Source organism: Notolepis coatsorum (genome assembly GCF_963971535.1).
Source record: "Notolepis coatsorum genome assembly, contig: SCAFFOLD_295, whole genome shotgun sequence".
Classification (NCBI taxonomy): domain Eukaryota; kingdom Metazoa; phylum Chordata; class Actinopteri; order Aulopiformes; family Paralepididae; genus Notolepis; species Notolepis coatsorum.
This window is the reverse complement of record NW_028173821.1, coordinates 12,501-34,605: the sequence shown is the minus strand read 5'-3', so window position 1 is coordinate 34,605 and position 22,105 is coordinate 12,501. Positions and strand designations below refer to the sequence as shown.

The 22,105-nt window shown below is 40.2% G+C and overlaps 1 protein-coding gene across 3 annotated transcripts in view; it reads right to left on the bottom strand.

The window, feature by feature from the left end:
- The window catches only part of mta1 (metastasis associated 1), a 248,579-nt gene extending 229,111 nt beyond the window's left edge, over positions 1-19,468 (bottom strand). For all 3 annotated transcript variants that reach the window (XM_084338705.1, XM_084338706.1, XM_084338707.1), the window contains exon 1: positions 19,437-19,468. The gene's annotated coding sequence lies outside the window, so the exon portion shown is untranslated. The remainder of the gene's footprint in view (positions 1-19,436) is intronic.
- Positions 19,469-22,105: the final 2,637 nt, after the last annotated feature.

Below are 22,105 nucleotides of genomic sequence, written 5' to 3'. Positions count from 1 at the left end.
GAAGAGTGTACGACTATGTGTAGTGTACCACTAAGACTGTTACCAAGAACAGAAGAACAAGACCCTTTTTTATGTAGCATGCAGCCAACGTGGTAATTAATGTTTATTTGTATTTTGCTTTTCTGATGTATTGTTTTCATATCGTGTATATTATTGTTTGTGTTGACCTGACGCAACGTATATGTTTCTGTTTAAGTTTTCACGGTGGATTGGAGGACCAAGCCTTTAATAAACCCGTCGAAAGGAAACCACTTGTGTCTGCAGTGCTTGAAGGAGTTACAGTGAAAACTCGACTGTTCATCGATGCAAGTGGGCGATGAAGCAAGTCCAAGTTTAAGGCCGGCGTCCAGCGGACCTTCCCCGACAATTGTTTGCTGCGCTGCCGGCGCGCCGTCATCAAAGGACAGATGAGTCACAAACAATACACGCATAAACACAAGAAGTAAGAAGATGCACACAGTATAATGAGAAGCGTTTCAAGATAAAGCCATAAAGGACTTGGACATTATAAGTTAAGAGTGGTCAGGTCAAGAAGAGTGCTTTGTAAACGTTTCTATAATATATTTGACTGCGAATTCTAATTACTGTGGTGTGCGTGCAAAAACGTTTTGACTTATTTGCCTATATAATTTAACTGACGCTAACCATTTGTACACACATTAAGGTGTCAACGTTAAAGTATAAATATGTTTTCTGATTGAATTAATTTCTAATTTAAAGTGTGTTTTGGAAATTATAACCTATAAAAGGCACGTATAATTTATAGGTGAAGGCTATTATTGGCATCTAATATTTATGTTCCTAAGCGTTCTGAAGCGCTTAATATATATGTGGAGGTTATTTTGAAAGCCAATTGAATTAAGCAATTTGATTTGCTCGGAGAGTACTGCATTTAATTCAAATTTGAGTACAAAACAGGCTAAAGGTTTAAAGGTGTATTTACTATTTTTTCTTTACAAATTTTGGTAAATTTAAAGTAGTGATTTACAATGACAGAGCCAATTAGGCCTGCAATTGAAGTAGGGGACAGTGTTAGGGATAGTGCAAATTCCCAAGACCGACCTGAAGAAGGTCAGGAAGAAGGTGCTGAAGCTCAGCAAGAGGTACCAAAACGATCTCAAAGAACCAGAACTCTAACAGAGAAGGGTAAAGCAATGCAGGAGGATAAGATCAAAGCGCTACAACAAAGATTTAATTACATTTACAATAAATGGAGGACACAAGTTAAATCTTCTAAAGGTCCGTTATCACAATCAACAGAACATTTGTCTAATGAGCTGCTTACTGATATCATTACAGATGTCACAGGTCTTTCTAATGATGTGCAGCATATTTATGATCAACTACGTGACATCTCAACTCCAGACCAGGACACGCGTCTAAGAGTGGATCTGTGTGCAGGGATTTCTGAGATAATTGTGTCCAGAGCCACATTTAGACTGGGGGGAAGTGTGTTAGAAGAAGGAGAGAAAGAGTGGCCAGAAGCAGGCTCTCTCTTTGACTCAAGCACCTATAAATCTGGTTCTGCCACTTCTTCCAGGAAAAGTGCTTATAAATCTGGTTCTGCCACTTCTTCCAGAAAAGGCACCTCAGTGCATTCAAGCAGTTCTTCTGTAAAGCGACGAGATGCTGTCGCTGATGCTGCTGCAAGCCAAGCTGTTCTGGAAGTGTTAAAAGAACAAGAAAAAGAACAATTGGAAATGCAGTGCCTAGAAGCAGAAGCTAAAAAGAAGATAGCTGAGCAAGAGGCAGCAGGCATAAAGCGTCGTTTAGAACGAGAAGCAGAACGTTTAGAAAGAGAAACAGAAGAGGTTGAACGAAGAATAAAGAGAGAGGAAGAGGAAGCTCAAATTAAAGCTCAACTGGAAGAAGAACATAGAGCTATACAAAGGACTCTGGAGGAAAAGCGGAGAAAGATACAGCATTTGGAGGCAGTGAAAGGTCTTAATGCAGCACGAGCAAGAATTCTTGTGTACGATCAAGTGGAGGCCACAGAAGAGCGGAAAGACGTACTAGAACATGAGAGGGTAGCAGACAACAAAGTGCCTGCTCCCACAAGTCCTCTGTCCCTGTATACGTCTCCCGTACCACAAGTTGTGACCACCTCCTCAAATGACAGTACAGCAGAGCTTGTTAAGATGCTGGCAGGTGCTTTGAGTGTCAACAGAATTCCAATTCCTGAACCTTCATCATTCAGTGGGGACCCATTGAAATACAATGACTGGAAACTTTCCTTTGAAATACTGATTGATCAGAAGAGCATTGAAGACAAGGAGAAGATATACTACCTCCGTAGGTATGTAAGTGGACAAGCTAAGAAAGCACTTGATGGCTATTTCTTACTCGGAACCAAATCTGCCTATGTTGCAGCATGGAAGACTTTGGAGGAGAGATATGGTAATCCATTTACAATAGCAAAAGCATACAGAGACAAGCTCCAAGCATGGCCCAAGATGGGATCTAAGGACAGCTTTGAGCTCAGAGAGTTTGCAGACTTTCTCAGGAGTTGTGAGGCTGCCATGGTCAACATCAAGGCATTGGACATTTTAAATGACTGTAATGAAAACAGGAAAATTCTTTTAAAGTTGCCTGATTGGCTAACAGCGAGATGGAACAGGATGGTTATCCAAGAAGAAGAAGAGCGTAACCAATTCCCCTCCTTCAGCCAATTTGTAAAGTTTCTGACAAGAGAAGCAAAAATTGCCTGCAACCCTGTTACATCACTACAGTCACTGAAACAAGGTGAGACTGAAAAACCAAAATGCCCAAGATATCAAAGCTTTGGAGCAAAGACACTAACCACAGGTTCCAATGAAAATACTGTTATAACATGCATTTTCTGTGAGAAGTACGGGCATACTTTGCATAAATGCAGGAAGTTCATGGAGAAACCTGTTACAGACAGAATCAAATTTGTTCAAGCTGAAAAGCTATGCTTTGGTTGTCTCAAGTCTGGTCACTACTCAAAGAGCTGCAACAGTAGGAATGTGTGCGACGTGTGCCACAAGCAACATCCTACATGTCTGCATGAGGAGCGAGCCAAAGAAGGACAAAGACCACCACAAGCCAAGCTAAATGAAGACAAGCCAAGTACAAGTCAACAATGGTACAAAGAAAGACCTCAATCAACACAATGCAAAGAAACAACCACAAACTCTACTTCACATAGAGTAATACTTCATGAAGCTAACACACAAACAACTGCAATAATTCCTGTCTGGCTTTCATCCACAGATCAACCAACACAAGAAGTCCTTGTTTACGCTCTGTTGGATTCTCAAAGCGACACAACCTTTGTTATAAGGGAAGTAGCAGAAGCGTTGGAATCAACCAAAGTCAAGGTCAAAGTCAAGCTCTCTACTATGACCTCAAGAACCACAGTAGTAAGCTCTGAAAGAATAGACAACTTACAAATCCGTGGCTTTTACTCTGGTAAGAAGATATTGTTACCACCAGTCTATACTCGGGATTTCATTCCAGCCAACAGAACACACATACCAACAGATGGAACTGCAAAAGCGTGGTCCCATCTAGAGCACCTCCAAGGAAAGATTGCACCTATGCAGGACTGTAAAGTAGGTCTGCTCATTGGGTACGACTGCTCACAAGCCCTGCTTCCAAGGGAAGTTGTGTCTGGCGAAGAAAGTCAGCCTTATGCACAGCGTACAGACCTTGGATGGAGTATTGTTGGCAATGGGAATCCCTGCGTAGACTACGGCGACGCCATCGGAATCAGCCATCGCATAGTATTGAGACGAGTAACAGCAGGTGTGAAACGTTCTGTTAATCTCAAGACTGAAGTACACTATGTGAGCCGAACCCAAGTGAAAGAAATGACTCCCTCAGACATAAGAGTTCTTGAACCAGACTTCTCAGAAAGAACTGGAGAACATGACCCTGTGTCTCAAGAACATATCAAGTGCCTGTCGAAGTTGAGAGAGACCATCACGCAAAAGAACAATGGTCACTACGACATGCCGTTACCATTCAAAGAAAAGGAAAAGAAGAGAAAAGGAAAAAGAAAAAAGAAGAAAAAACGACCTGTCAGAGAACTCAAGGTGGGAGAAATTAAGGAAGATGATCCTGAACTCCACAAGGCTTTTGTGTGCAACACTAAAGCAAAGGAAAACAGATCATCATTGGATCGCCTACAGAGATTCTCGGAATGTGTCAAGTGTAGAAAGTACAGAAGATGTACTGAAGGACAAAGAGGGGGTGACTTACCACAAGATCGGAAGCAACTCCACCCTTCACTTACGCTGGCATAGACTGCTTGGCATAGACTGCTTTGGTCCGATCCATGTTAAAGAAGGAAGGAAGGATCTCAAAATATATGATCTCTTACTTACCTGGCTATGTTTAAGGGCCATACACAGGGTCAGATGGTAGGGTGAGAAAAATGAAATTGCTGGTGAGTGACACCACCTTAAAAGGTAAACCTATAACTAAAAGTGTTCCTTGATACCTGTACAGAAGGTTATAACGCTACTCGAAGCAGACTAATTTAATGTTTTGCCTAAAACTTATGTTAATGATGATATTTACATTTAGTCATTTAGCTGACTCTTTTATACAGGGCGACTTACAAGTTCTGTACAGGTCCCCAGGAGGGGCACAACTAGCGGCTGAATGACCACAAGAAATATTTAATTTAGAAGATAACCAAATTATGTTCAGAGAAATCCCACGTGTGTGCGATTTGGTGGGAGTGTAACTGTGGCCATTATATGGTTTCATCATTTATGTTATTTCAGTTTGTAAGTGTAATATTTGAGAATGTATTTATGTTTCATTTCTTATTTTCTTTATTATTTAATTTGCTACAATTTATAATATATTCATTTTGACGTCTGGTCATATGTGGTGTCCCGTTAGGCTGCTGTTGTGTTGTTACATTTGGGTCTGATTAAGACACCTGCGAGCAAGCGGCAGGGATGTTGGGAGACTGGGACTCATTAAGACACCTGCAGCGGCAGGAATGGTGAGACGAGTTGTACAGGCTCTCTAGATTCGAAGAGTGTACGACTATGTGTAGTGTACCACTAAGACTGTTACCAAGAACAGAAGAACAAGACCCTTTTTTATGTAGCATGCAGCCAACGAGGTAATTAATGTTTATTTGTATTTTGCTTTTCTGATGTATTGTTTTCATATCGTGTATATTATTGTTTGTGTTGACCTGACGCAACGTATATGTTTCTGTTTAAGTTTTCACGGTGGATTGGAGGACCAAGCCTTTAATAAACCCGTCGAAAGGAAACCACTTGTGTCTGCAGTGCTTGAAGGAGTTACAACGGGTGTGAAGGCTGGCTGGTAGAAACAGATCTAATAGATGCTAGGACGGGTGTGAAGGCTGGCTGGTAGAAACAGATCTAATAGATGCTAGGACGGGGTGAAGGCTGGCTGGTAGACACAACAGATCTAATAGATGCTAGGACGGGTGTGAAGGCTGGCTGGTAGAAACAGATCTAATAGATGCTAGGACGGGGCGAAGGCTGGCTGGTAGAAACAGATCTAATAGATGCTAGGACGGGTGTGAAGGCTGGCTGGTAGAAACAGATCTAATAGATGCTAGGACGGGTGTGAAGGCTGGCTGGTAGAAACAGATCTAATAGATGCTAGGACGGGTGTGAAGGCTGGCTGGTAGAAACAACAGATCTAATAGATGCTAGGACAGGTGTGAAGGCTGGCTGGTAGAAACAGATCTAATAGATGCTAGGACAGGTGTGAAGGCTGGCTGGTAGACACAACAGATCTAATAGATGCTAGGACGGGTGTGAAGGCTGGCTGGTAGAAACAGATCTAATAGATGCTAGGACGGGTGTGAAGGCTGGCTGGTAGAAACAGATCTAATAGATGCTAGGACGGGTGTGAAGGCTGGCTGGTAGACACAACAGATCTAATAGATGCTAGGACGGGTGTGAAGGCTGGCTGGTAGACACAACAGATCTAATAGATGCTAGGACGGGTGTGAAGGCTGGCTGGTAGACACAACAGATCTAATAGATGCTAGGACGGGTGTGAAGGCTGGCTGGTAGAAACAGATCTAATAGATGCTAGGACGGGTGTGAAGGCTGGCTGGTAGACACAACAGATCTAATAGATGCTAGGACGGGTGTGAAGGCTGGCTGGTAGAAACAGATCTAATAGATGCTAGGACGGGTGTGAAGGCTGGCTGGTAGAAACAGATCTAATAGATGCTAGGACGGGTGTGAAGGCTGGCTGGTAGACACAACAGATCTAATAGATGCTAGGACGGGTGTGATGGCTGGCTGGTAGACACAACAGATCTAATAGATGCTAGGACGGGTGTGAAGGCTGGCTGGTAGACACAACAGATCTAATAGATGCTAGGACGGGTGTGAAGGCTGGCTGGTAGAAACAGATCTAATAGATGCTAGGACGGGTGTGAAGGCTGGCTGGTAGACACAACAGATCTAATAGATGCTAGGACGGGTGTGAAGGCTGGCTGGTAGACACAACAGATCTAATAGATGCTAGGACGGGTGTGAAGGCTGGCTGGTAGAAACAGATCTAATAGATGCTAGGACGGGTGTGAAGGCTGGCTGGTAGACACAACAGATCTAATAGATGCTAGGACGGGTGTGAAGGCTGGCTGGTAGACACAACAGATCTAATAGATGCTAGGACGGGTGTGAAGGCTGGCTGGTAGAAACAGATCTAATAGATGCTAGGATGGGTGTGAAGGCTGGCTGGTAGAAACAACAGATCTAATAGATGCTAGGACGGGTGTGAAGGCTGGCTGGTAGACACAACAGATCTAATAGATGCTAGGACGGGTGTGAAGGCTGGCTGGTAGAAACAACAGATCTAATAGATGCTAGGACGGGTGTGAAGGCTGGCTGGTAGAAACAACAGATCTAATAGATGCTAGGACGGGTGTGAAGGCTGGCTGGTAGAAACAACAGATCTAATAGATGCTAGGACGGGTGTGAAGGCTGGCTGGTAGAAACAACAGATCTAATAGATGCTAGGACGGGTGTGAAGGCTGGCTGGTAGAAACAACAGATCTAATAGATGCTAGGACGGGTGTGAAGGCTGGCTGGTAGAAACAACAGATCTAATAGATGCTAGGACGGGTGTGAAGGCTGGCTGGTAGAAACAACAGATCTAATAGATGCTAGGACGGGTGTGAAGGCTGGCTGGTAGAAACAACAGATCTAATAGATGCTAGGACGGGTGTGAAGGCTGGCTGGTAGAAACAACAGATCTAATAGATGCTAGGACGGGTGTGAAGGCTGGCTGGTAGACACAACAGATCTAATAGATGCTAGGACGGGTGTGAAGGCTGGCTGGTAGAAACAACAGATCTAATAGATGCTAGGACGGGTGTGAAGGCTGGCTGGTAGAAACAACAGATCTAATAGATGCTAGGACGGGTGTGAAGGCTGGCTGGTAGAAACAGATCTAATAGATGCTAGGACGGGTGTGAAGGCTGGCTGGTAGAAACAGATCTAATAGATGCTAGGACGGGTGTGAAGGCTGGCTGGTAGACACAACAGATCTAATAGATGCTAGGACGGGTGTGATGGCTGGCTGGTAGACACAACAGATCTAATAGATGCTAGGACGGGTGTGAAGGCTGGCTGGTAGACACAACAGATCTAATAGATGCTAGGACGGGTGTGAAGGCTGGCTGGTAGAAACAGATCTAATAGATGCTAGGACGGGTGTGAAGGCTGGCTGGTAGACACAACAGATCTAATAGATGCTAGGACGGGTGTGAAGGCTGGCTGGTAGACACAACAGATCTAATAGATGCTAGGACGGGTGTGAAGGCTGGCTGGTAGAAACAGATCTAATAGATGCTAGGACGGGTGTGAAGGCTGGCTGGTAGACACAACAGATCTAATAGATGCTAGGACGGGTGTGAAGGCTGGCTGGTAGACACAACAGATCTAATAGATGCTAGGACGGGTGTGAAGGCTGGCTGGTAGAAACAGATCTAATAGATGCTAGGATGGGTGTGAAGGCTGGCTGGTAGAAACAACAGATCTAATAGATGCTAGGACGGGTGTGAAGGCTGGCTGGTAGACACAACAGATCTAATAGATGCTAGGACGGGTGTGAAGGCTGGCTGGTAGAAACAACAGATCTAATAGATGCTAGGACGGGTGTGAAGGCTGGCTGGTAGAAACAACAGATCTAATAGATGCTAGGACGGGTGTGAAGGCTGGCTGGTAGAAACAACAGATCTAATAGATGCTAGGACGGGTGTGAAGGCTGGCTGGTAGAAACAACAGATCTAATAGATGCTAGGACGGGTGTGAAGGCTGGCTGGTAGAAACAACAGATCTAATAGATGCTAGGACGGGTGTGAAGGCTGGCTGGTAGAAACAACAGATCTAATAGATGCTAGGACGGGTGTGAAGGCTGGCTGGTAGAAACAACAGATCTAATAGATGCTAGGACGGGTGTGAAGGCTGGCTGGTAGAAACAACAGATCTAATAGATGCTAGGACGGGTGTGAAGGCTGGCTGGTAGAAACAACAGATCTAATAGATGCTAGGACGGGTGTGAAGGCTGGCTGGTAGACACAACAGATCTAATAGATGCTAGGACGGGTGTGAAGGCTGGCTGGTAGAAACAACAGATCTAATAGATGCTAGGACGGGTGTGAAGGCTGGCTGGTAGAAACAACAGATCTAATAGATGCTAGGACGGGTGTGAAGGCTGGCTGGTAGAAACAACAGATCTAATAGATGCTAGGACGGGTGTGAAGGCTGGCTGGTAGAAACAACAGATCTAATAGATGCTAGGACGGGTGTGAAGGCTGGCTGGTAGACACAACAGATCTAATAGATGCTAGGACGGGTGTGAAGGCTGGCTGGTAGAAACAACAGATCTAATAGATGCTAGGACGGGTGTGAAGGCTGGCTGGTAGAAACAACAGATCTAATAGATGCTAGGACGGGTGTGAAGGCTGGCTGGTAGAAACAACAGATCTAATAGATGCTAGGACGGGTGTGAAGGCTGGCTGGTAGAAACAACAGATCTAATAGATGCTAGGACGGGTGTGAAGGCTGGCTGGTAGAAACAACAGATCTAATAGATGCTAGGACGGGTGTGAAGGCTGGCTGGTAGAAACAACAGATCTAATAGATGCTAGGACGGGTGTGAAGGCTGGCTGGTAGAAACAACAGATCTAATAGATGCTAGGACGGGTGTGAAGGCTGGCTGGTAGAAACAACAGATCTAATAGATGCTAGGACGGGTGTGAAGGCTGGCTGGTAGAAACAACAGATCTAATAGATGCTAGGACGGGTGTGAAGGCTGGCTGGGTGACATCAGCCTGAGGTCTTTGATACCAAGGTCGCGGCGCAGACAGATCCAGAGGGCGCCGTCAGCCCCAAGGTCACAGCAGCAGAGAGCTGTGAAACAGCCAGGGGGCGAGAGAGAGCAGCCCCACCTCTTCACTATTCTGTTCATCATGACCGTTATTCTGTTATTCTGTTCATCATGACTGTTATTCTGTTATTCTGTTCATCATGACTGTTATTCTGTTATTCTGTTCATCATGACTGTTATTCTGTTATTCTGTTCATCATGACTGTTATTCTGTTATTCTGTTCATCATGACTGTTATTCTGTTATTCTGTTCATCATGACTGTTATTCTGTTATTCTGTTCATCATGTCTGTTATTCTGTTCATCATGACTGTTATTCTGTTATTCTGTTCATCATGTCTGTTATTCTGTTATTCTGTTCATCATGACTGTTATTCTGTTATTCTGTTATTCTGTTCATCATGTCTGTTATTCTGTTATTCTGTTATTCTGTTCATCATGACTGTTATTCTGTTCATCATGACTGTTATTCTGTTATTCTGTTATTCTGTTCATCATGACTGTTATTCTGTTATTCTGTTATTCTGTTCATCATGACTGTTATTCTGTTATTCTGTTCATCATGACTGTTATTCTGTTATTCTGTTAATCATGACTGTTATTCTGTTATTCTGTTCATCATGACTGTTATTCTGTTATTCTGTTCATCATGACTGTTATTCTGTTCATCATGACTGTTATTCTGTTATTCTGTTATTCTGTTCATCATGACTGTTATTCTGTTCATCATGACTGTTATTCTGTTATTCTGTTATTCTGTTCATCATGACTGTTATTCTGTTATTCTGTTATTCTGTTCATCATGACTGTTATTCTGTTATTCTGTTATTCTGTTCATCATGACGGCGTGGCTCAGGGGTAGAGCGGGTTGTCCAATGATCGAAGGGTTGGTGGATCGAATCCCGCTCAAGCCCATGTCCATCTCACTGCCGTTGTGTCCTTGGGCAAGACACTTAACCTACTTGCCTCGTATGAATGTGTATGCATGTGAATGAATGTTGGTGGTGGTGGTCGGAGGGGCCGTAGGCGTTGATTATTCGCCACGCTTCCGTGAGTCTGCCTCAGGGCAGCTCTGGCTGCAATTGTAGCTTACCACCACCGGTATGACTGTGTATGAACGAATAATGGACTCTGTGAAGCGCTCTGGGTCTCATGAAGAGCGCTATATAAATCCAAGTCATTATTATTATTATTATGACTGTTATTCTGTTCATCATGACTGTTATTCTGTTATTCTGTTCATCATGACTGTTATTCTGTTATTCTGTTCATCATGACTGTTATTCTGTTATTCTGTTCATCATGACTGTTATTCTGTTATTCTGTTAATCATGACTGTTATTCTGTTATTCTGTTCATCATGACTGTTATTCTGTTATTCTGTTCATCATGACTGTTATTCTGTTCATCATGACTGTTATTCTGTTATTCTGTTATTCTGTTCATCATGACTGTTATTCTGTTCATCATGACTGTTATTCTGTTATTCTGTTATTCTGTTCATCATGACTGTTATTCTGTTATTCTGTTATTCTGTTCATCATGACTCTTATTCTGTTATTCTGTTATTCTGTTCATCATGACGGCGTGGCTCAGGGGTAGAGCGGGTTGTCCAATGATCGAAGGGTTGGTGGATCGAATCCCGCTCAAGCCCATGTCCATCTCACTGCCGTTGTGTCCTTGGGCAAGACACTTAACCTACTTGCCTCGTATGAATGTGTATGCATGTGAATGAATGTTGGTGGTGGTGGTCGGAGGGGCCGTAGGCGTTGATTATTCGCCACGCTTCCGTGAGTCTGCCTCAGGGCAGCTCTGGCTGCAATTGTAGCTTACCACCACCGGTATGACTGTGTATGAACGAATAATGGACTCTGTGAAGCGCTCTGGGTCTCATGAAGAGCGCTATATAAATCCAAGTCATTATTATTATTATTATGACTGTTATTCTGTTCATCATGACTGTTATTCTGTTATTCTGTTCATCATGACTGTTATTCTGTTATTCTGTTCATCATGACTGTTATTCTGTTATTCTGTTCATCATGACTGTTATTCTGTTATTCTGTTCATCATGACTGTTATTCTGTTATTCTGTTCATCATGACTGTTATTCTGTTATTCTGTTATTCTGTTCATCATGACTGTTATTCTGTTATTCTGTTCATCATGACTGTTATTCTGTTATTCTGTTATTCTGTTCATCATGTCTGTTATTCTGTTATTCTGTTATTCTGTTCATCATGACTGTTATTCTGTTATTCTGTTCATCATGACTGTTATTCTGTTATTCTGTTCATCATGACTGTTATTCTGTTATTCTGTTCATCATGACTGTTATTCTGTTATTCTGTTATTCTGTTCATCATGACTGTTATTCTGTTCATCATGACTGTTATTCTGTTATTCTGTTATTCTGTTCATCATGACTGTTATTCTGTTATTCTGTTATTCTGTTCATCATGTCTGTTATTCTGTTATTCTGTTCATCATGACTGTTATTCTGTTATTCTGTTCATCATGACTGTTATTCTGTTATTCTGTTCATCATGTCTGTTATTCTGTTATTCTGTTCATCATGACTGTTATTCTGTTATTCTGTTCATCATGACTGTTATTCTGTTATTCTGTTATTCTGTTCATCATGTCTGTTATTCTGTTATTCTGTTATTCTGTTCATCATGACTGTTATTCTGTTATTCTGTTATTCTGTTCATCATGACTGTTATTCTGTTATTCTGTTCATCATGACTGTTATTCTGTTATTCTGTTATTCTGTTCATCATGACTGTTATTCTGTTATTCTGTTCATCATGACTGTTATTCTGTTATTCTGTTATTCTGTTCATCATGACTGTTATTCTGTTATTCTGTTCATCATGACTGTTATTCTGTTATTCTGTTCATCATGACTGTTATTCTGTTATTCTGTTCATCATGTCTGTTATTCTGTTATTCTGTTATTCTGTTATTCTGTTCATCATGACTGTTATTCTGTTATTCTGTTATTCTGTTAATCATGACTGTTATTCTGTTATTCTGTTCATCATGACTGTTATTCTGTTATTCTGTTCATCATGACTGTTATTCTGTTATTCTGTTCATCATGACTGTTATTCTGTTATTCTGTTCATCATGACTGTTATTCTGTTATTCTGTTCATCATGACTGTTATTCTGTTATTCTGTTATTCTGTTCATCATGACTGTTATTCTGTTATTCTGTTCATCATGACTGTTATTCTGTTATTCTGTTCATCATGACTGTTATTCTGTTCATCATGACTGTTATTCTGTTATTCTGTTCATCATGACTGTTATTCTGTTATTCTGTTCATCATGACTGTTATTCTGTTATTCTGTTCATCATGACTGTTATTCTGTTATTCTGTTATTCTGTTCATCATGACTGTTATTCTGTTCATCATGACTGTTATTCTGTTCATCATGACTGTTATTCTGTTATTCTGTTATTCTGTTCATCATGACTGTTATTCTGTTATTCTGTTATTCTGTTCATCATGTCTGTTATTCTGTTATTCTGTTCATCATGACTGTTATTCTGTTATTCTGTTATTCTGTTCATCATGACTGTTATTCTGTTATTCTGTTCATCATGACTGTTATTCTGTTATTCTGTTCATCATGACTGTTATTCTGTTATTCTGTTCATCATGACTGTTATTCTGTTCATCATGACTGTTATTCTGTTATTCTGTTCATCATGACTGTTATTCTGTTATTCTGTTCATCATGACTGTTATTCTGTTATTCTGTTATTCTGTTCATCATGACTGTTATTCTGTTCATCATGACTGTTATTCTGTTATTCTGTTCATCATGACTGTTATTCTGTTATTCTGTTATTCTGTTCATCATGACTGTTATTCTGTTATTCTGTTATTCTGTTCATCATGTCTGTTATTCTGTTATTCTGTTCATCATGACTGTTATTCTGTTCATCATGACTGTTATTCTGTTATTCTGTTCATCATGACTGTTATTCTGTTATTCTGTTATTCTGTTCATCATGACTGTTATTCTGTTATTCTGTTCATCATGACTGTTATTCTGTTATTCTGTTCATCATGACTGTTATTCTGTTATTCTGTTCATCATGACTGTTATTCTGTTATTCTGTTCATCATGACTGTTATTCTGTTATTCTGTTCATCATGACTGTTATTCTGTTCATCATGACTGTTATTCTGTTATTCTGTTCATCATGACTGTTATTCTGTTATTCTGTTCATCATGACTGTTATTCTGTTATTCTGTTCATCATGACTGTTATTCTGTTATTCTGTTATTCTGTTCATCATGACTGTTATTCTGTTATTCTGTTCATCATGACTGTTATTCTGTTATTCTGTTCATCATGACTGTTATTCTGTTCATCATGACTGTTATTCTGTTCATCATGACTGTTATTCTGTTATTCTGTTATTCTGTTCATCATGACTGTTATTCTGTTCATCATGACTGTTATTCTGTTATTCTGTTATTCTGTTCATCATGACTGTTATTCTGTTCATCATGACTGTTATTCTGTTATTCTGTTCATCATGACTGTTATTCTGTTATTCTGTTCATCATGACTGTTATTCTGTTATTCTGTTCATCATGACTGTTATTCTGTTATTCTGTTCATCATGACTGTTATTCTGTTATTCTGTTCATCATGACTGTTATTCTGTTCATCATGACTGTTATTCTGTTCATCATGACTGTTATTCTGTTATTCTGTTATTCTGTTCATCATGACTGTTATTCTGTTATTCTGTTCATCATGACTGTTATTCTGTTATTCTGTTCATCATGACTGTTATTCTGTTCATCATGACTGTTATTCTGTTATTCTGTTCATCATGACTGTTATTCTGTTATTCTGTTCATCATGACTGTTATTCTGTTATTCTGTTCATCATGACTGTTATTCTGTTATTCTGTTATTCTGTTCATCATGACTGTTATTCTGTTCATCATGACTGTTATTCTGTTCATCATGACTGTTATTCTGTTATTCTGTTATTCTGTTCATCATGACTGTTATTCTGTTATTCTGTTATTCTGTTCATCATGTCTGTTATTCTGTTATTCTGTTCATCATGACTGTTATTCTGTTATTCTGTTATTCTGTTCATCATGACTGTTATTCTGTTATTCTGTTCATCATGACTGTTATTCTGTTATTCTGTTCATCATGACTGTTATTCTGTTATTCTGTTCATCATGACTGTTATTCTGTTCATCATGACTGTTATTCTGTTATTCTGTTCATCATGACTGTTATTCTGTTATTCTGTTCATCATGACTGTTATTCTGTTATTCTGTTATTCTGTTCATCATGACTGTTATTCTGTTCATCATGACTGTTATTCTGTTATTCTGTTCATCATGACTGTTATTCTGTTATTCTGTTATTCTGTTCATCATGACTGTTATTCTGTTATTCTGTTATTCTGTTCATCATGTCTGTTATTCTGTTATTCTGTTCATCATGACTGTTATTCTGTTCATCATGACTGTTATTCTGTTATTCTGTTCATCATGACTGTTATTCTGTTATTCTGTTATTCTGTTCATCATGACTGTTATTCTGTTATTCTGTTCATCATGACTGTTATTCTGTTATTCTGTTCATCATGACTGTTATTCTGTTATTCTGTTCATCATGACTGTTATTCTGTTATTCTGTTCATCATGACTGTTATTCTGTTATTCTGTTCATCATGACTGTTATTCTGTTCATCATGACTGTTATTCTGTTATTCTGTTCATCATGACTGTTATTCTGTTATTCTGTTCATCATGACTGTTATTCTGTTATTCTGTTCATCATGACTGTTATTCTGTTATTCTGTTATTCTGTTCATCATGACTGTTATTCTGTTATTCTGTTCATCATGACTGTTATTCTGTTATTCTGTTCATCATGACTGTTATTCTGTTCATCATGACTGTTATTCTGTTCATCATGACTGTTATTCTGTTATTCTGTTATTCTGTTCATCATGACTGTTATTCTGTTCATCATGACTGTTATTCTGTTATTCTGTTATTCTGTTCATCATGACTGTTATTCTGTTCATCATGACTGTTATTCTGTTATTCTGTTCATCATGACTGTTATTCTGTTATTCTGTTCATCATGACTGTTATTCTGTTATTCTGTTCATCATGACTGTTATTCTGTTATTCTGTTCATCATGACTGTTATTCTGTTATTCTGTTCATCATGACTGTTATTCTGTTCATCATGACTGTTATTCTGTTCATCATGACTGTTATTCTGTTATTCTGTTATTCTGTTCATCATGACTGTTATTCTGTTATTCTGTTCATCATGACTGTTATTCTGTTATTCTGTTCATCATGACTGTTATTCTGTTATTCTGTTCATCATGACTGTTATTCTGTTATTCTGTTCATCATGACTGTTATTCTGTTATTCTGTTCATCATGACTGTTATTCTGTTATTCTGTTCATCATGACTGTTATTCTGTTATTCTGTTCATCATGACTGTTATTCTGTTCATCATGACTGTTATTCTGTTCATCATGACTGTTATTCTGTTATTCTGTTCATCATGACTGTTATTCTGTTATTCTGTTCATCATGACCGTTATTCTGTTCATCATGACTGTTATTCTGTTATTCTGTTCATCATGACTGTTATTCTGTTATTCTGTTCATCATGACCGTTATTCTGTTATGAATGAATGAATGAATGAAAACTTTATTAACAGATTGCAGAATGGGTACAGTGCAGTACAGCTCAATACATACAATTGTTAAGGGGATGCAGACCAGAGAAAGACTTTCGTCTTGTTTCCACCAGGGTCCCCCATTTCCAATTCATCGTAACATATATGACATACATGACATACAGATAGACAGTACTGCTACATCTATACATTTATGACATACCAGATTTGCAATTACAGTACTGTATTTGTGATACAAAAAGAGACCAGAAAGAAAAGAGTATATACATTAGGCGTAGAAACTGTACATTGGATTGGGTAGGTGGGGGTGGGACTGTACATTGGAGGTGGTTGGGGGGGGGGGGGGGGGGGGTGTTGGCGGGGGTTGTGTTCGGACATTTACAGGGGCCAGTTTCGAGTTGCAGTCTCCCTTAGGTGTTTTTTGAGAGTGTTTTTGAAAGTGGGTAGTGATTCACATTCCTTTACAGCTTTGGGTAGGGCGTTCCACATTGATGTGGCATAATTGCGAAACGTGTTTAGTCCCTTGTTTGAGCCGAATCTGGGTTTAACATGATTTGTGGAGCTCCCTCTGGTGTTGTGATCGTGGTATTCACTGACCTTTGGGAAGTATTTAGTCATGTACATGGGTACCTTGGTCGTGTAGTGTATCTTGTAGACCAGGCCCATTGCAAGTTGCTGTACTCTGTCGTCTACTCTAAGCCATCCTAGGTTGTCAAAGTGGGCAGGGGTGAGGTGGGTTCTAGGAGTAAGGTCAAGCAGTAGTCTGACCAGTTTGTTTTGAGATGTTTGTAATTTTGTTTTTAGCGCCTTTGAGGTGCTTTGGTACCATGAGGTGCAAGCATAGTCGTAGTACCCTTGAATGAGTGCTCCTGCTAGAGTCTTCAGGGTATTCTTGTTTACCAGTGAGGAGATCCGGTACAAGAAACGAGTTCGTTGGTTGACTTTTTTTATTACATTGGATGCCATTTTGTCACAGGAAAGATTTGCCTCTAGGATGGAACCCAGGTAGGTAATATCTTCTTTCCTTGTGACAATATTGTCACCCACTGTAACTGAGAAGCCGTCGGTCTTGCTGAGTTTGTTATTTGAACCGAAGAGAATGGACTCTGTTTTGCCCATGTGTAATGATAGTTTGTTATCAGCGAGCCATATGCAGATTTTGCTTAGTTCTGAGCTGAGGGTTTTTTCAACCTGTAATTTGTTCTTGTCAGAGACCAGCAGGGCTGAGTCGTCCGCAAACAGGAACAAGTTGCAGTCACAAGCTGACGACATGTCATTTGCATAAATTAGGAACAGTAGCGGACCTAGTATGCTTCCTTGTGGAACACTGTTCTGTTCATCATGACTGTTATTCTGTTATTCTGTTCATCATGACCGTTATTCTGTTCATCATGACTGTTATTCTGTTATTCTGTTCATCATGACTGTTATTCTGTTATTCTGTTCATCATGACTGTTATTCTGTTATTCTGTTATTCTGTTCATCATGACTGTTATTCTGTTATTCTGTTCTTCATGACTGTTATTCTGTTATTCTGTTCATCATGACTGTTATTCTGTTCATCATGACTGTTATTCTGTTCATCATGACTGTTATTCTGTTATTCTGTTCATCATGACCGTTATTCTGTTCATCATGACTGTTATTCTGTTATTCTGTTCATCATGACTGTTATTCTGTTATTCTGTTCATCATGACCGTTATTCTGTTATTCTGTTCATCATGACTGTTATTCTGTTATTCTGTTCATCATGACCGTTATTCTGTTCATCATGACTGTTATTCTGTTATTCTGTTCATCATGACTGTTATTCTGTTATTCTGTTCATCATGACTGTTATTCTGTTATTCTGTTATTCTGTTCATCATGACTGTTATTCTGTTATTCTGTTCTTCATGACTGTTATTCTGTTATTCTGTTCATCATGACTGTTATTCTGTTCATCATGACTGTTATTCTGTTCATCATGACTGTTATTCTGTTATTCTGTTCATCATGACTGTTATTCTGTTATTCTGTTCATCATGACCGTTATTCTGTTCATCATGACTGTTATTCTGTTATTCTGTTCATCATGACTGTTATTCTGTTATTCTGTTCATCATGACCGTTATTCTGTTATTCTGTTCATCATGACTGTTATTCTGTTATTCTGTTCATCATGACCGTTATTCTGTTCATCATGACTGTTATTCTGTTATTCTGTTCATCATGACTGTTATTCTGTTATTCTGTTCATCATGACTGTTATTCTGTTATTCTGTTCATCATGACTGTTATTCTGTTATTCTGTTCTTCATGACTGTTATTCTGTTATTCTGTTCATCATGACTGTTATTCTGTTCATCATGACTGTTATTCTGTTCATCATGACTGTTATTCTGTTCATCATGACTGTTATTCTGTTCATCATGACTGTTATTAAAAGCCAGACTACAACACAGGTGCATCTCAATGAATTATAATCTTGAGGAAGTATATTGTTTCCCTCCACGCCACGCACCGCATTGATTCACGCAAAAGGAGCCGCGACCAAGTATTGAGTGCATATACTTTTCAGTAGGCCGACATTTCTGTAATATATATATATATATATATATATATATATATATATATATATATATATTTTTTTTTTTGTCTCATCTAATATTCAAATTTTCTCAGATGTTTTACAAGGACAGATGTAACCACAATGATATATCGCAAGCAACTGACCATTGTATTGCATCACAGTACTTTAGCTAATCTCGGTGCATGTTGATTAGACATATGGGGGCGGGGAGGGGGGGCGGGGGGTAAGGTGTCCTTGCTCAAGGGACACTTCAGCAGTATTGGCGATATATCAACACCGGCAATGGAACCAGCAACCCTAACCCGTGAGCACAGCGGGTGCAGGAACTAGTTTACTCGACTCCGTCACATTTACATTTAGCTGAACGCTTTTATCCAAAGCGACTTACAAGTTCTGTACGACAAGTCATCAGGAAGGGCACAACTCTATCAGCTGTGTAACAATGTGCATCAAGGTGTTCCATTAGGGCTGTGGGGGGTGCTTAATGTCTGAAGGAGTCGACTGAAGGCTTCTTGTCCTCTGCGAAAGCATGCAATTGGTCCACTGATGGATACATCTTGATATTTGTCTAGTAGTGTGTGAAATCCTCTTTCAGTGCCTCTGTGCCCGTTTTCTTAGGCAGTTAGCCTCGCTGGTATCATGTGCACCATTAGCGTTAGCCACGCTTCTAGGCCTCTTTGCTTTTGGAAATAATGATTTATAAAAAAGATTTGACGGCTCCTTTCGATCGATTAGTCGCCCTACAAGAGACCAGAGACACACTCACCTTATTCAGCTCCTCTATCCTCCTGATGAGCAGTGGGTTACTGGACGAGTTCTCAAAATAAACATAATCTGCAGAAGAGGGAGAGAGAAAGGGAGAAAAAGAGAGAGAGAGAGAGAGAGATAGAGGGCGAGGGATAGAGAAAGAAAAAGGAAGAGGGGGAGAGAGAGAAAGGAAGAGAGAAAGGAAGAGGGAGAAGGAGAGAGGGAAGGAGAGAGAGAGAGAGAGAGAGAGAGAGAGAGAGAGAGAGAACATCTGTCAGTCAGCGTTCTATACATGAGGTCATCAAACAGTCCTGGACGATGTCCAGATTTGAAACAAACCACGGCGGGTCAATTAGCGGAGAGGAGAGCGGCCGTACAGACTTCACCAGTACAGACCAGGGCTGTCAAAATTGGCCAAAAATGACATTCGAATATTCCTTCTAAAAAAAGGATGATATTCGACAATTTTTGCGCATATTTTTATTTAAAAAAATAATAATTAAAAAAAGAAAAGAAATGGTATCGTTTATTATTTCCGTTGTCGTTATTGTTACTATGTCCTGTGAAGTCCTGTTTATTGTTGTTATTACTGTATTGTGTTGTCTTGTTTAACACAATGTCTGCCACGCAGTTTGACCATCTTATACCTCTCACTGCCAGCGCTGTAAGCCTATGGAGTCGCTCACCTTCTTTGCAGGGCTATAACTTTTTAAATAGTATAGCTATATCGACATTACTATGGCCCATTCAACATCGGGTATCTATCGTTCCGGATGTGGGCACGTTATATTTTTTCATTCATACAGTGTCGTGTTAATACAGTCATGAATATAAGTATGTTTTTAGAGTGGTCTGCAGTAATTCCTAGAACGCGAGTTATAGGCCCTGATGCATATTATACATAATCGATTGTCGTTTTGTTCCTATACACGCTATATTAAAAAATCTCAAATGCATATGATCGGTATACATTATGCTCCATCATGCGTGAAGGAAAGAGGGGGAGGGGGTCGTTTATGATTCCTTGATGGTCAGTAACGGCTTTCTTTAGTACGACATCATACGTTGATCAGATGGATTGTAATCAGGGCATGAAATTAGAGCCCGCCACCCGCCATTGGCGGGCAGATTTTACGTTTGGCGAGTGAGACAGAGGTCTGTCCGCCATGTGGCGGGCAACGAAATAGTCATGTGAAAACCGATCGAAAAACATGATCCAATTCTTAGCGGAGTTCTCACTCGCTGTCTCAAGCACACAGACATGCAGCGCACTGCTCCTCCCCTCCTCCTTCCCCTCCCAAACCCGTGTAAACACAGAGGCTATTGCCTGGCAGTCTAGTGGGACCTCCGTGAGCTAACGTTAGCTACCGTTACAAAATGACCCAGTCAACTATTCACTTTTAGTTTCATACATGAGGCATTGTCTAACGTTATCTAGCCGGCTAGCTACTGATAGCTCCTGATATCAACAAATGCTCCAGCAAGTCTAGTAGTGCATAATACCTCCGTTGGCTAGGTAGCTCACGTTAGCTCACTACGAAATGACCAAGTAAACTAAATAGTTCACTGAGGCGTTGTCTTAACGTTATCTAGCCGGCTAGCAGTAGCTACAGATAGCTCCTGATATCAATGTCTTATAACATTGATTCGATGCGTATTCGAGCCCCTGGCTTCCATCGCATGAGGGCATGCTGAATGTAGAGTATAGGGTCCAGCTGCATTGCCGGAGAATCCTTGCTGGAGCTGGAGGCTACTCGAGTATAGGGTCCAGCTGCAGCGCCGGAGAATCCTTGCTGGAGCTGGAGGCTACTCGAGTATACACACAGACAGTGGAGCTGTTTGCAAATAGCGAGCATTTTGACTTGTTGCATGGTGGCGATGTCTCGCAGTCGCAGATAATACAACTACAAGTATGATTATATAATATATATATTTTATAAAAACATTTAAAAAAATGGCTGGTAAGAAATATGCTTGGCGGGTAGATTTTTCCCATCTACCCGCCACTGTCAAAAAGTTAATTTCGTGCCCTGATTGCAATGAAATAAATGGACAATCGAACTGGAAATAACGTTAGATTCCTCTTGGAATCGGAAACGACCGTGGCCGATGAGTCTGGAGAAAAAAATATTCAAATTATTTGATTTCCATCTGCTAGATCTGTTTTCCGTTTGTACGACGCAATAAGCGCCGAAAGCATATTGATTCTTGCGTCTCGAAAGCGATCCAATGCACTAGAGCAGGGGTGGCCAACCAGTCAGAGACTAAGAGCCAGAAAAATTACTGTGGTACCACAAAGAGCCACACCATATACCAGCGTTTCTCAACCTTTTTTTTCTGGCCTCTGAAGTTGCTAATGTCTTTTTTATTTGGGCCTCACAGGGTTAAAAGTACCCTGTGAGACCCACGGTTGCAAAATTACAAAATCACTTTTAGCCATTTCAAAAAAAGAATGTTTATTTAAAAAAATTAAAGCACATATATAGTCAATTGGTCCTGTTGTTCAGCCTCACAATGCTATTTGATAGTAAATGTGTTTATACTGTATGTCCCACCCTCTGGCCTCTGAAGTTGCTAATGTCTTTTTAATTTGGGCCTCACAGGGTTAACCTCTTAAGCCCGAGATATTCTCGAAGACACTCTGATGTCACGAGACAGTCCATCTTGGTATAGGGGGACCATACGGAT